This window comes from Pogona vitticeps, chromosome 2, assembly GCF_051106095.1.
Source record: "Pogona vitticeps strain Pit_001003342236 chromosome 2, PviZW2.1, whole genome shotgun sequence".
NCBI classification, from domain to species: domain Eukaryota; kingdom Metazoa; phylum Chordata; class Lepidosauria; order Squamata; family Agamidae; genus Pogona; species Pogona vitticeps.
Window position 1 is genome coordinate 1,869,559 of NC_135784.1, and position 10,051 is coordinate 1,879,609.

At 46.4% G+C, this 10,051-nt stretch overlaps 1 pseudogene across 1 annotated transcript; it reads right to left on the reverse strand.

Annotated features, from left to right (window-relative positions):
- Positions 1-1,790: 1,790 nt before the first annotated feature.
- On the reverse strand, positions 1,791-9,049 carry LOC140703861 (uncharacterized; annotated as a pseudogene). Its single transcript, XR_013542423.1, has 2 exons — positions 7,426-9,049; positions 1,791-3,976 (listed from the first exon to the last, which is right to left on the reverse strand). The product of XR_013542423.1 is annotated as an uncharacterized LOC140703861 (transcript).
- Between the last annotated feature and the right edge of the window lie 1,002 nt (positions 9,050-10,051).

The window sequence follows — 10,051 nt, forward strand, 5'->3', positions numbered from 1 at the left end:
AGGGAAGAATGTTAATTTTTGCTCTGTAGGTGTTTTTTTAACCACAGCGCTTGAAGCTGCTGTGCGCAAACTCAACAATTGCATTTGATATGATTTTATAACAAAAACCCTGTTGGCCATGAAAACAGATCAGGAGACTGGTGTCAATTAAGAACCACTTCTGAAGACCTTTCTGTGGCGATCGCCCACGTCGCTCATGCTATTCCTATTCATGAGCTGATTTGCATGAACCTATGAGAGAACGGGAGAGGCGGAGTCAGCAGCTAATGAGGCTTGGCTGGAGAAAGCAGAGTCCGATAGGGCTGTTTAGTCAGAGAGACCGAGAACAGATATTGAGAGAGAGAGGGTTAATCAGAGAGATGGAGCTGATTAGGAAAATAGGTAGAGAAGGTGGTAATGATATTGGGAGAGAAAAGAAGTATGTACTGAGAGGACCGTTGATGAATTGCTTATGTATAATGTGTATCTGTAGGACTTCTGTTATTATTCAATCTGCTTTTCTTCCATAAATAAGTTCTGTTTCTGTTCACAAGACAAGTGTTCAGGCAAACATGATTTATATTGTGGATTGAAGTAATCCACTGGTGGCAGTAAGAAGAAAACACGATGTGAGCCTTTGTGAGGGAAAAAAAACAAGCAGGGGCCACAAGGGCAAACACCACACTTAGTATTTCGGGGGCGGGGGGAATTAACAGTAATACCGTGTTTCCCAGGAAATAAGACAGGGGTCTTTTATTATTTTTTGCTCCAAAAACACATTAGGGCTTGTTTTCAGGGGATGTTTTATTTTTTCCATGTACAATTATCTAAATTTATTCAAATACAGTAGTGTCATCTTCTACTGGTTGCTGCACAAGTTTGGAGGGCAGGGTTTCACTTAACTGGGACTTATTTTTGGGGTAGGGTGTCTATGACGAGCATCCCGAAAAATCCTACTAGGGCTTATTTTCAGAATTAGGTCTTATTTTCCGGAGAACAGGGTAGTATTCTTACGCTGAAAGCACATTAAATTATACTTGCCACCCCATTTCTACCTTTCCACAACTATATAGAGTAGTCCTAGAATGAGCTGGAATTTTTAGCATATATACATTACTGAAACAGGGACATCTACATTGTCTTGGACATGTTGTGAGAATGGCTGATGGTCGGATTCCAAAAGATCTCCTGTTTGGAGAATTAGTGCAGGGAAATCGCCCCAGAGGGAGACCACAGCTGCGATACAAGGATATTTGCAACCAGGATCTGAAGGCCTTAGGAATGGACCTCAACTGATGGGAAACCTTGACATCTGAGCGTTCAGCCTGGAGGCAGGTGGTGCATCATGTCCTCTCCCAATTTGAAGGGACCCTTGTCCAGCAGGCCAAGGCAAACAGGCAGTCCTGAAACCAGCAAAACCAGGGAGCTGGACAGGGACAGATTTTGTTTGTCTTCAGTGTGGAAGGGATTGTCACTTTCAAATTCATCTTGTCAGCCACACAAGATGCTGTTCCAAGTCCTCCATACGGAGCACGTTACCATAGTCTCTTGAGACTGAAGAATGCCATTGTAGTACTATATCCTCAATAAATCTTTGGATCCCAAATACAACATTAACAGAGGAAACTGGATTCCTGTTCACTCAATCTATAAAGTGTGCCTTTTACATTTATGATATATGCTGAAAATGACTGTTTTCTGTTACCTTCTCAAAAGGTGGAATTTCTACCTGCTCCAGCCAGAGAGGTTTCCAATTTTTTGATGTCCAGGAGGTCTGTGATTCCTCAAGGAAGTGATTCACTTAGAGTCAATTCTACAATTAGACATTTATTCTCTTTCAAAGGCGAAGAAAAATTTTAGAAGTCACATACAGACCACAGCTTCAGACCAATGGACTGACACTCTCACTGTGGGCCTCGCTTTTTTCTATAATATTTCCCGAGGCCCCACAGAACACAACAAAAAACAGAGGCCCATTTTCCAGAGCAGATACTGAAAGCACAGGGTGTCTGCAAATATACATATATATCATCCCATCCCCCCTGAAAGCTTCAGCCACCAGATGGATGAAAGAATATGAAAACTTTGAAAGAGGATTTCTACATGTTGTTTTGCAAGATTCTCCCTGCTATAAGCTCTTGAATGCTTAACACACAACACACTGTTGTGAAAGCTGATTCCCCATCATAACTTTTGGCCAGAATCCTTGACGTTACATTGGAAGGATGTGACCTGACTGTGTATTGTGCATTGTCTGGGTATAAAACCCAACAAAGTTAACTTCAGGAGACCTGGTGAAGAAATGAAGTCCAGTCATTGCATACTTTGCATTCTGTGTGCGTTGTCTTCTGCGAGGAAGAGTTATACTTTCAGATGAAGGTCTTAACATATTCCATGCATTCCGTGTTCCTGTGTGAGTTCTTTGATGTTGCCGAAGGCTACTCCTGTGACGGAAACTCTTTCAACATTCAATGCATTGATGTGTGTTCTTTGATGGCAACACAGATTTCCATTGTGACTATAGCTCTTCCCACATTCCATGCACATATATGGTTTCTCCCCTCTATGAATCCTTTGATGTCGCTGTAGATATCCACCTCGCTGGAAGCTCTCCCCACATTCCATGCACTTGTATGGTTTCTCCCCTGTGTGGATCCTTTGGTGTGAGCTAAGGGTACTATTATGAGTGAAGCTCTTTCCACATTCCATGCATTCATATGGTTTCTTCCCTGTGTGGGTCCTTTGATGTGCACTAAGATGGCCTCTCCAACTGAAGCTCTTTCCGCATTCCATGCATAGATGTGGTTTCTCTCCAGTGTGGATTATTTGATGTGACCGTAGATGCCAACACTGACTAAATCTCCCCCCACATTCCAAGCATTAATATGCTTTCATCTCTGTGTGTGTTCTTTCATGTAAACACAGGTATCTACTCGAACTGAAGCTCTTCCCACATTCTATGCACGTATACGGTTTCACTCTTGTGTGGGTTCTGTGATGTTTACTATATGATCCACTGTTACTGAAGCTCTTCCCACATTCCATGCACATATAAGGTTTTTCCCCTGTGTGAATCCTTTGGTGTCGATATAGATGTACACTCTGACTGAAGCTCTTCCCACATTCCATGCATGCATATGGTTTCTCTCCTGTGTGGGTTCTTTGATGTTTACTATATGATCCACTGTCTCTGAAGCTCTTCCCACATTCCATGCTTTTATACGGTTTCTCCCCTGTGTGGGTCCTTTGATGTGTACTAAGGTGGCCCCTCTGAGTGAAGCTCTTCCCACATTCCATGCATATGTATGGTTTCTCTCCGGTGTGGGTCCTTTGATGTGAACGTAGATCCCCACTCCGACTAAAACTCTTCCCACATTCCAAGCATTTATATGCTTTAATCTCTGTGTGTGATTTTTTATGTAAACACAGATCTCTACTCGAACTGAAACTCTTTCCACATTCCATGCATATATAAAGTTTGTCCCCTGTATGAATCGTTTGATGTGAATTTAGATGGTCCCTCTGACTGAAGCTCATTATGAATGTAAACCATGTACCCACTGATGGGAACTAAGCTTACTGTTCATGCTGAAGCTCTTCCCTATTCCATGAATGTATACGTTTTCTCTTCTCTCTGGGTTCTTTCATGCAAAAGTTGATGTCTACTCATACCGAGAATCCTTCCACGTGCCCTTAAGTTTATAGGATGTCCGCCCGCTGGGTGATTTGAATCTTTGTACAAGATCCAGCATACTACATGTGGAGTTTGCAAACTCTTTAAAAGACAGGATTGCACTTCCTATTCCCCCACAGACTGGTCTGTGTCCTCTTCTTTTCTTCTTTTGTGATGATTACTGGATTCAGGGTCTGAAAAACATCAGAGGCCAAAGAAGCACAGGATTTCTTCTCTTTTCATTCCCCTTTATGGTCCATTTTAGTTCCAAACTTCATTTTCCCTATGTCATGCTGATTTGTTTCCTTGTTGTCCTTTCTTTACCTGAAATAAAAGGGGAAAGATTCCTCAGTTCAGTACAGAAGTGGAAGGGATCATGCCCTGTTTCATCTTCAAGGCTCCTACCCTCCTAAGCACCCTACGCTAAATCTGTTTTTCTTTTAGAGTAGGCTTCCCTTCCCAAGCTAAACTACTTCTCTTGGACTGAATCCTAATTCCTTGATAGATGGAACTCCAAGATGATTGAACTTACTTGATAGATGAAACTCCAAGATCAGAGAAGCTTGTGGGTCTATCATGATTTCCCTAGTCGGGGTTTTATTCCGAGTGACATCAGGCAACTATTTCCAGCTTTCCAAAGTAATCGTCCTCTACTAGATCCCCTTTAAGAGTCACACCCCTTTCAGAAGAGGCCAAACATTATGTCTAGAGGAGTTCTCTATTTCATTGTTTCTTGAACAAGTCAATGCATGCAAACGAAGTAGAGAAGCGGCATAAGATGAGTTCTATCTAGTGACTGTTTCAAAATCAAGTATCAAAAATTGAGCAAGAAAGTTTCAAATACTGTATGTGGCAATGAAACCATGTCAATTTCTATTATATCATTAAAATTCTAACATTTTTGCGTCCTACCTGTAGTAGAGCAACCATAATCCATAATCTCCAATTGTTTTCCCTCTTCCTTTCCTATTTCAACTTGTAGGATAATTCAGTTCTTAAAAACAACACCTTCAGTTTATGAATGTGGGCTATTGTGCTTCTGTACACAGATTCCAAAAGCTAGGGAGTAGCCCAGTATCGATGACTATTGCAGTACAACACCATGCCCTCATTGCCAGCAGGAAAAAGGATTCAAACTCTCACATGGCAAAGGTTAGCCTAAATGTTGACAACACAAACGGCAGCCATCAAGATGGTTTACAGGACCCCCTCTTGTGCTCATTACCATTCAGACAGGTTGAAAAACAGTCCTGACATTTGCTTTGCATTTGGGTGAGAAGTGTGGTGTCATTTTGTAAATGGTAGTGTTTCTGGGGGACTCCTCTTCAACCCCTCAACCATTCACCTGTGGTGTGTCTCCGGGTTCCATGACTCCCCATCCTATTTCACAGAGACATTAAAAACCTGGAAGAGACTGTCCAGGATTTTGTGGTCTGGAACCATCAGTGTGCTGATGACACCCAACTCCATCTGCTTTTAAAGATCTTCCAGGAGAACCTTCTCTCAGTCTCTCAGACCCCAGTGTGTGTGGTCACCCAGCTTCTCTCCCCACCATAGAAGCTATAGTAGAGATGGGGGTATTCGTACATGAATATCCCCTCACAGTTGCAGATAGTGAGGGTCTGGCCCTAGGGGGCCAATCAAACATGATTCCACCACTGCCACGAGCCCCCGCAGTGCCTATCTATCGCTTAGTTACTTACGATGGATTACCAGAAGGCGGGATGGAGAGTCTCTCTGCCACGTCGAAGAACAACAATCATTACATGCTCTCTCTTTCATCAGTTTCAACATTCAGTGTGAAAAACAGCAGTATTCTTGCACGAACACCAAATCAATTGAGTCAAATATTTTGACTCCAGCTCCAAGCTTCTCCGTCCAGTAGAGTATTATAGGTATTATAGACATGAACTAATAAATAATATGAATCTTTGTGCCAATGACATGGACATGAAAGATCTCATCACTTCTTCACGTATAGCACTTCTAAGGATTTCTGAAGTCACATGATCCCTGGGAAGAAGCAGTTTATGGTTAAGCCAAAGAAAGATGAATAAAATCTGCTGATTGGTATGCTTGTAGGACACACCATTTCTGAATCTTTCAATGTGTTTTATAAAACCTCTGTGGGGCTGGGAACCCTTGTTTCCCCACGCCCAATATTTAGTGGGCTGCAGGACAACTCAATTTTTCGCATCTCTCAGAAATCTGGGGGGAATTAAATGCATTTAAATGCAACACATACTCCCTGGCTGGTCAGAAATAGGAAGCGAGGCGCAGATCACTTCCAGTTTTTTTAAAAAGGCTAACACTCGATTCAATGAGGCCTGAAGAGAAAATTACATTGAAGAAGCATGTTTTGTCCCTTGTCGATTTTTGCATCAAATCATGGAGCTTTCACCCCACCCTTGATCCCATTTGATCTCTCACCTTTCTGACTCTCAAGAGCATCCTCCAGCACCACAATTGAAAAGCCGTTGAAATTCTACTAATAAAAATAACAATCATTATGTGCTTTCTCTTTCATCAGTTTCAACATTCAGTATGAAAAACAGCATGAACACGAAATCAATCGAGTCAAATATTTTGACTACAGCTCCAAGCTTCTCCGCCTAGCATAGCCAGCAGTAGAGGTATTATACACATGAAGTAACTAATAAATGTAACATTAATCTTTGTGCCAATGACATGGCCATGAAAGATCTCTCCTCCCTCCCCCCCCCCCAAAAGCACATTTTGGATCCAGTCTCAATAGAGACCCTTTGAAGTTCAAGTACAGAAAAAAAAGGGGGAGAGGCGCATGGGAGGGAGGGGGTCTCCTCTGGAGTCCCTGGAGACTGCCCTGCTCTACCCATTGAGCTCTGCTTCTCCCACCCCACACGCTTCTTCCAGGTCGAGATGGAAACTTCCTGGATGTCTTAACATCTGGAGCTCGGGGGACCTTGGCATCTGGAGCCAAGAGGGTCCCCATCCGGTGTGGATCAGAAAGGACGATGGGGGAGGGTTGGTTAAACAAATCGGGGGGGGGGGCCAAGAGGTTGGCAGCCTGAAAAGGAGTCCGGGAGGCTCCTCGGAAGGGAGGGGTCAGCGCTCTGGACGGGAGGGGGCGATGTCGGGAGATCCAGGTGGTCGTTCCACCTTCCTTTCCTCCCCCAGGAGCCCCTCTGGAGCGCCTTGCCCTCCCCAACCCCTGCCTGGGGGATCCCTCCAAAAGCCCCCCCACTGTCTTCTCCGCACGCTCGGCGATCCTCCTCACCGGGGGGGGGGCTTTCCCCTCGGAAGGGAGGGTCCTCAACCTCGTTTTTAAACGTCCTCCTTCTCTATACCCCCCCATCCCATTCGGTCTTCTCCTCCTCTTGGGGGGGGCGAAAAGAATTCCCGAGCTTGGCGGGTCCTCGTCTCTATCCGGCTCCGCTGCCCGCTTTGGCTCGCGCCTCTGGCCTCCCTCCCGGTCCTCGAAAGCGGCAGGGCTCCCCGGGGGGGGATCACCCTCTCTCTCGCCCCCCTCCCCACCAAGGACCCGTCTCTCTTCCCCCCCGCCCCGTCTGCCTCCCCTTCGCGCAGGGGCTCCGCCAAGGGGGTTGGTTCCCTCCCCCTTCGCTTTCCACCTGCGGATCCCGGATCCCAAGGGGGGGCTCCATCCCTCCTCTGCCCCCCCCTCGTCTTGCCCTCCCCCCTCCACACCGGGGTCTCTCTCTTCCCCCTCATCCGCCCCCCCCCCCCCGGCAGTAGTCCTTCCACGGAGCTAAGGACCCGCCAGGTGGGTTGCCTACCTTGGGCTTTCCCGCGCACTCCACGTGCGGATGCAACTCCCCTTTCTTCTCCTTTCCAGGAAATCGTGGGGGAGGGGCCCCCGCTTGGCCCCTCCTCTTCTCCCCCAACATTCTCCCCCTCCTTTGCCTTTTCCGCTTGGTAGGGACCTCCCCCCTCAGCCCCTCCCTTGCCCTCCCCCCATTTGTTGCCTTTTTCCCAGGTGGGTTCTGCCACCAGGTCTCCCCGGGATCCCTCCGTTTTCCACAAAGGCATCATCTGCACAGGAGCCTCTTCTTCTTTTTTAGGCATCCTTCAAGTCTCGAGAGACGATGGTCCCATGCTCTGTATGGAGGACTTGGAACAGCGTCTAGTGTGGCTGAGGAGGCCGATTCGAGAATGACAACAATCCCTTCCACCCTGAACACAGATACAATCTGTCCCCTGTCCAGCTCCCTGGTTTGGCTGCTGTCAGGACGGCCTCTTTGCCTCGGCCTGCTGGACAAGGGTCCCTTCAAATTGGGAGAGGCCGTGATGCCCCACAAGATAGGCTGAATTTCTACTTCCCACATGGCTGTTACCGCCTCTAAAAAAAGGAGAGGCATGCCTGTCACATCAGTTGCAGGGGACAGCAGCCATCCCATGGGCCACCTGGATGAGGGGCTCATATCATGATGCATTCCTCAACCAATAATAATAATAATGATAATGATGATAACAACAACAATCCTTACACACAGAACCTAAACATAAACGAATATCTAGATCAGCCTGGATGCCAAACTGCAATTCTAAGCTATTTCAACAACCACGTCTCTCTTCCTCCATGATGAACCATCCAAAATGGATCAGAAATAATTTGATAGTAAAATCAAATTCCAATGGAGGGGAGAATTTGCAGCGGGGGGGGCAAGCTTAGTTTCCCATGGAAGGCAATGCATGGGTGTGGGAGTGTTATATAGCTCCAGGCGCATTGACTCCTAGGCGGGATCATCATCCTTTCTTCTTTCTGCTCTTCCTCCAAAGATGGAGCCCCCCCCTTCCCACGTCCTCTTATCTCTTTCCCAACCCCCCATCGCAGCCCCACCCTAGGATGCTCTCCCTTCCCTTTCTTCCTTCCCTCTCCGCCTTCGTGTGGGATAAACGGCTCCCGCCTCAGCCGCGGAGGCGCCACTGCGCAGGCGCCCCCTGGCGATTGCGGTTGGCTGGCCCGGCGGAGATTGGCTGGCGGAGAAGCACAGCCTCTTCACCTTCCCTCCTCCTGGCCTTGGAGGCGGGCAGTGTGTGTGTGTGTGGTGAGGGGGCCGGCAGTGGGGCTGGGGATGAGGTGGGGTTGGATAGGGTGTCCCGCCTGGCCTTCTCCCCCCTTCCCCGCCTCAGTTTTACCTCAGAGGCCACCAAGATACAGATAATGTGTGTGTGTACACATTCACCCACCCCACCTCAAGAGGCCAAATGGTTTCTTGTTGCCTTAAAAAAATAAAAAAAAAATAATTAATTAATAAAATAAGTAAATAAATAAATAAAGTAAATAAAATAAATAATTACTCCCGAAACATAAGGAGGCTAAATGCTTGAGAGAAAGGAAACTAAGAACAGCCCCTCCACCTCCTGAGGGAAAACTTGCTAATCCTCCCAGAGCTCCCCCTTCTCCACTCAAAAGCACACCTGGCCTCTTATCCATTCTTCTGTACAGAGAAAGGCACCCGGCGAGTAAGAGTGGCGGCGTCCCTCTTTGGAGGATGCCCGTGAAGGGAAGGTACATCCTCTTTGAATTCTATAGTTTATGTATCCAGACAGCAAATATTCAAGTAATATTTTCTGTATGACTTTATCAGTCTCTCACACCATTATGGAGGAATTCTGGCCGACTCTTCTTTACAATGTTGCTTCAGTTTATTGAGGTTTGCGGGCATTTGTTTAAGGTCCTACCACAACATTCCTATCAGGTTGAAGTCTGGACTTTGACTGAGCCATTGCAAGACCTTGATATATATATATATATATACATTTGCAGGCGCAACTTGGGATTAAAGATGGGCATGAACCAGAAAAATACTAGTTCATGGGTCTGCATACCACAAACCACAAATCTCTGAACGTTTCCCTGATGAACCACGAATTGGTTCATCAGTTTGTCGGCCTATAAAAGGGCCCACCAGGGCAACTAAGAACACCCCCCTCCCCACTGTCCCCTCTTGAAAGGCAGCCCAGCCAGCTCCCAGTCGGCTCCCTCGTCACTCAAATAAAAAGTTTTAATTTTTTTTAAGTTTTAAAAATTCAAGAGGCAGTCCAGGGCTGTCACTGTGCATGCACTGGCATCTCAGGTGAGAGGTGAGTACACAGGCAAAGGCATACCCAGCCTGTGGAAGCCAGCCAGGCTGCATCTGATTTTTATTTTTTAAATTGTTCTTTTTGAGAGATAGTGGTTGCCTCTTGGCATGCACCCACCTGTCAACTGAGAGGTGGGTGTATGCTCAGAGGAACTTCTGCCTGTGGGTGCTATTGGAGCTTCCTCTCGAAAAAAAGAAGAAATTAAGAGGAGTCTAGACTGTTGCCCCCAAATTAAAAAAAATAGAGCCAGTCTGCGGGCACATACAGAGGCAACCCAGCTTGCAGGAGCCACTGGGCTGCCTTAAGATGGTGACA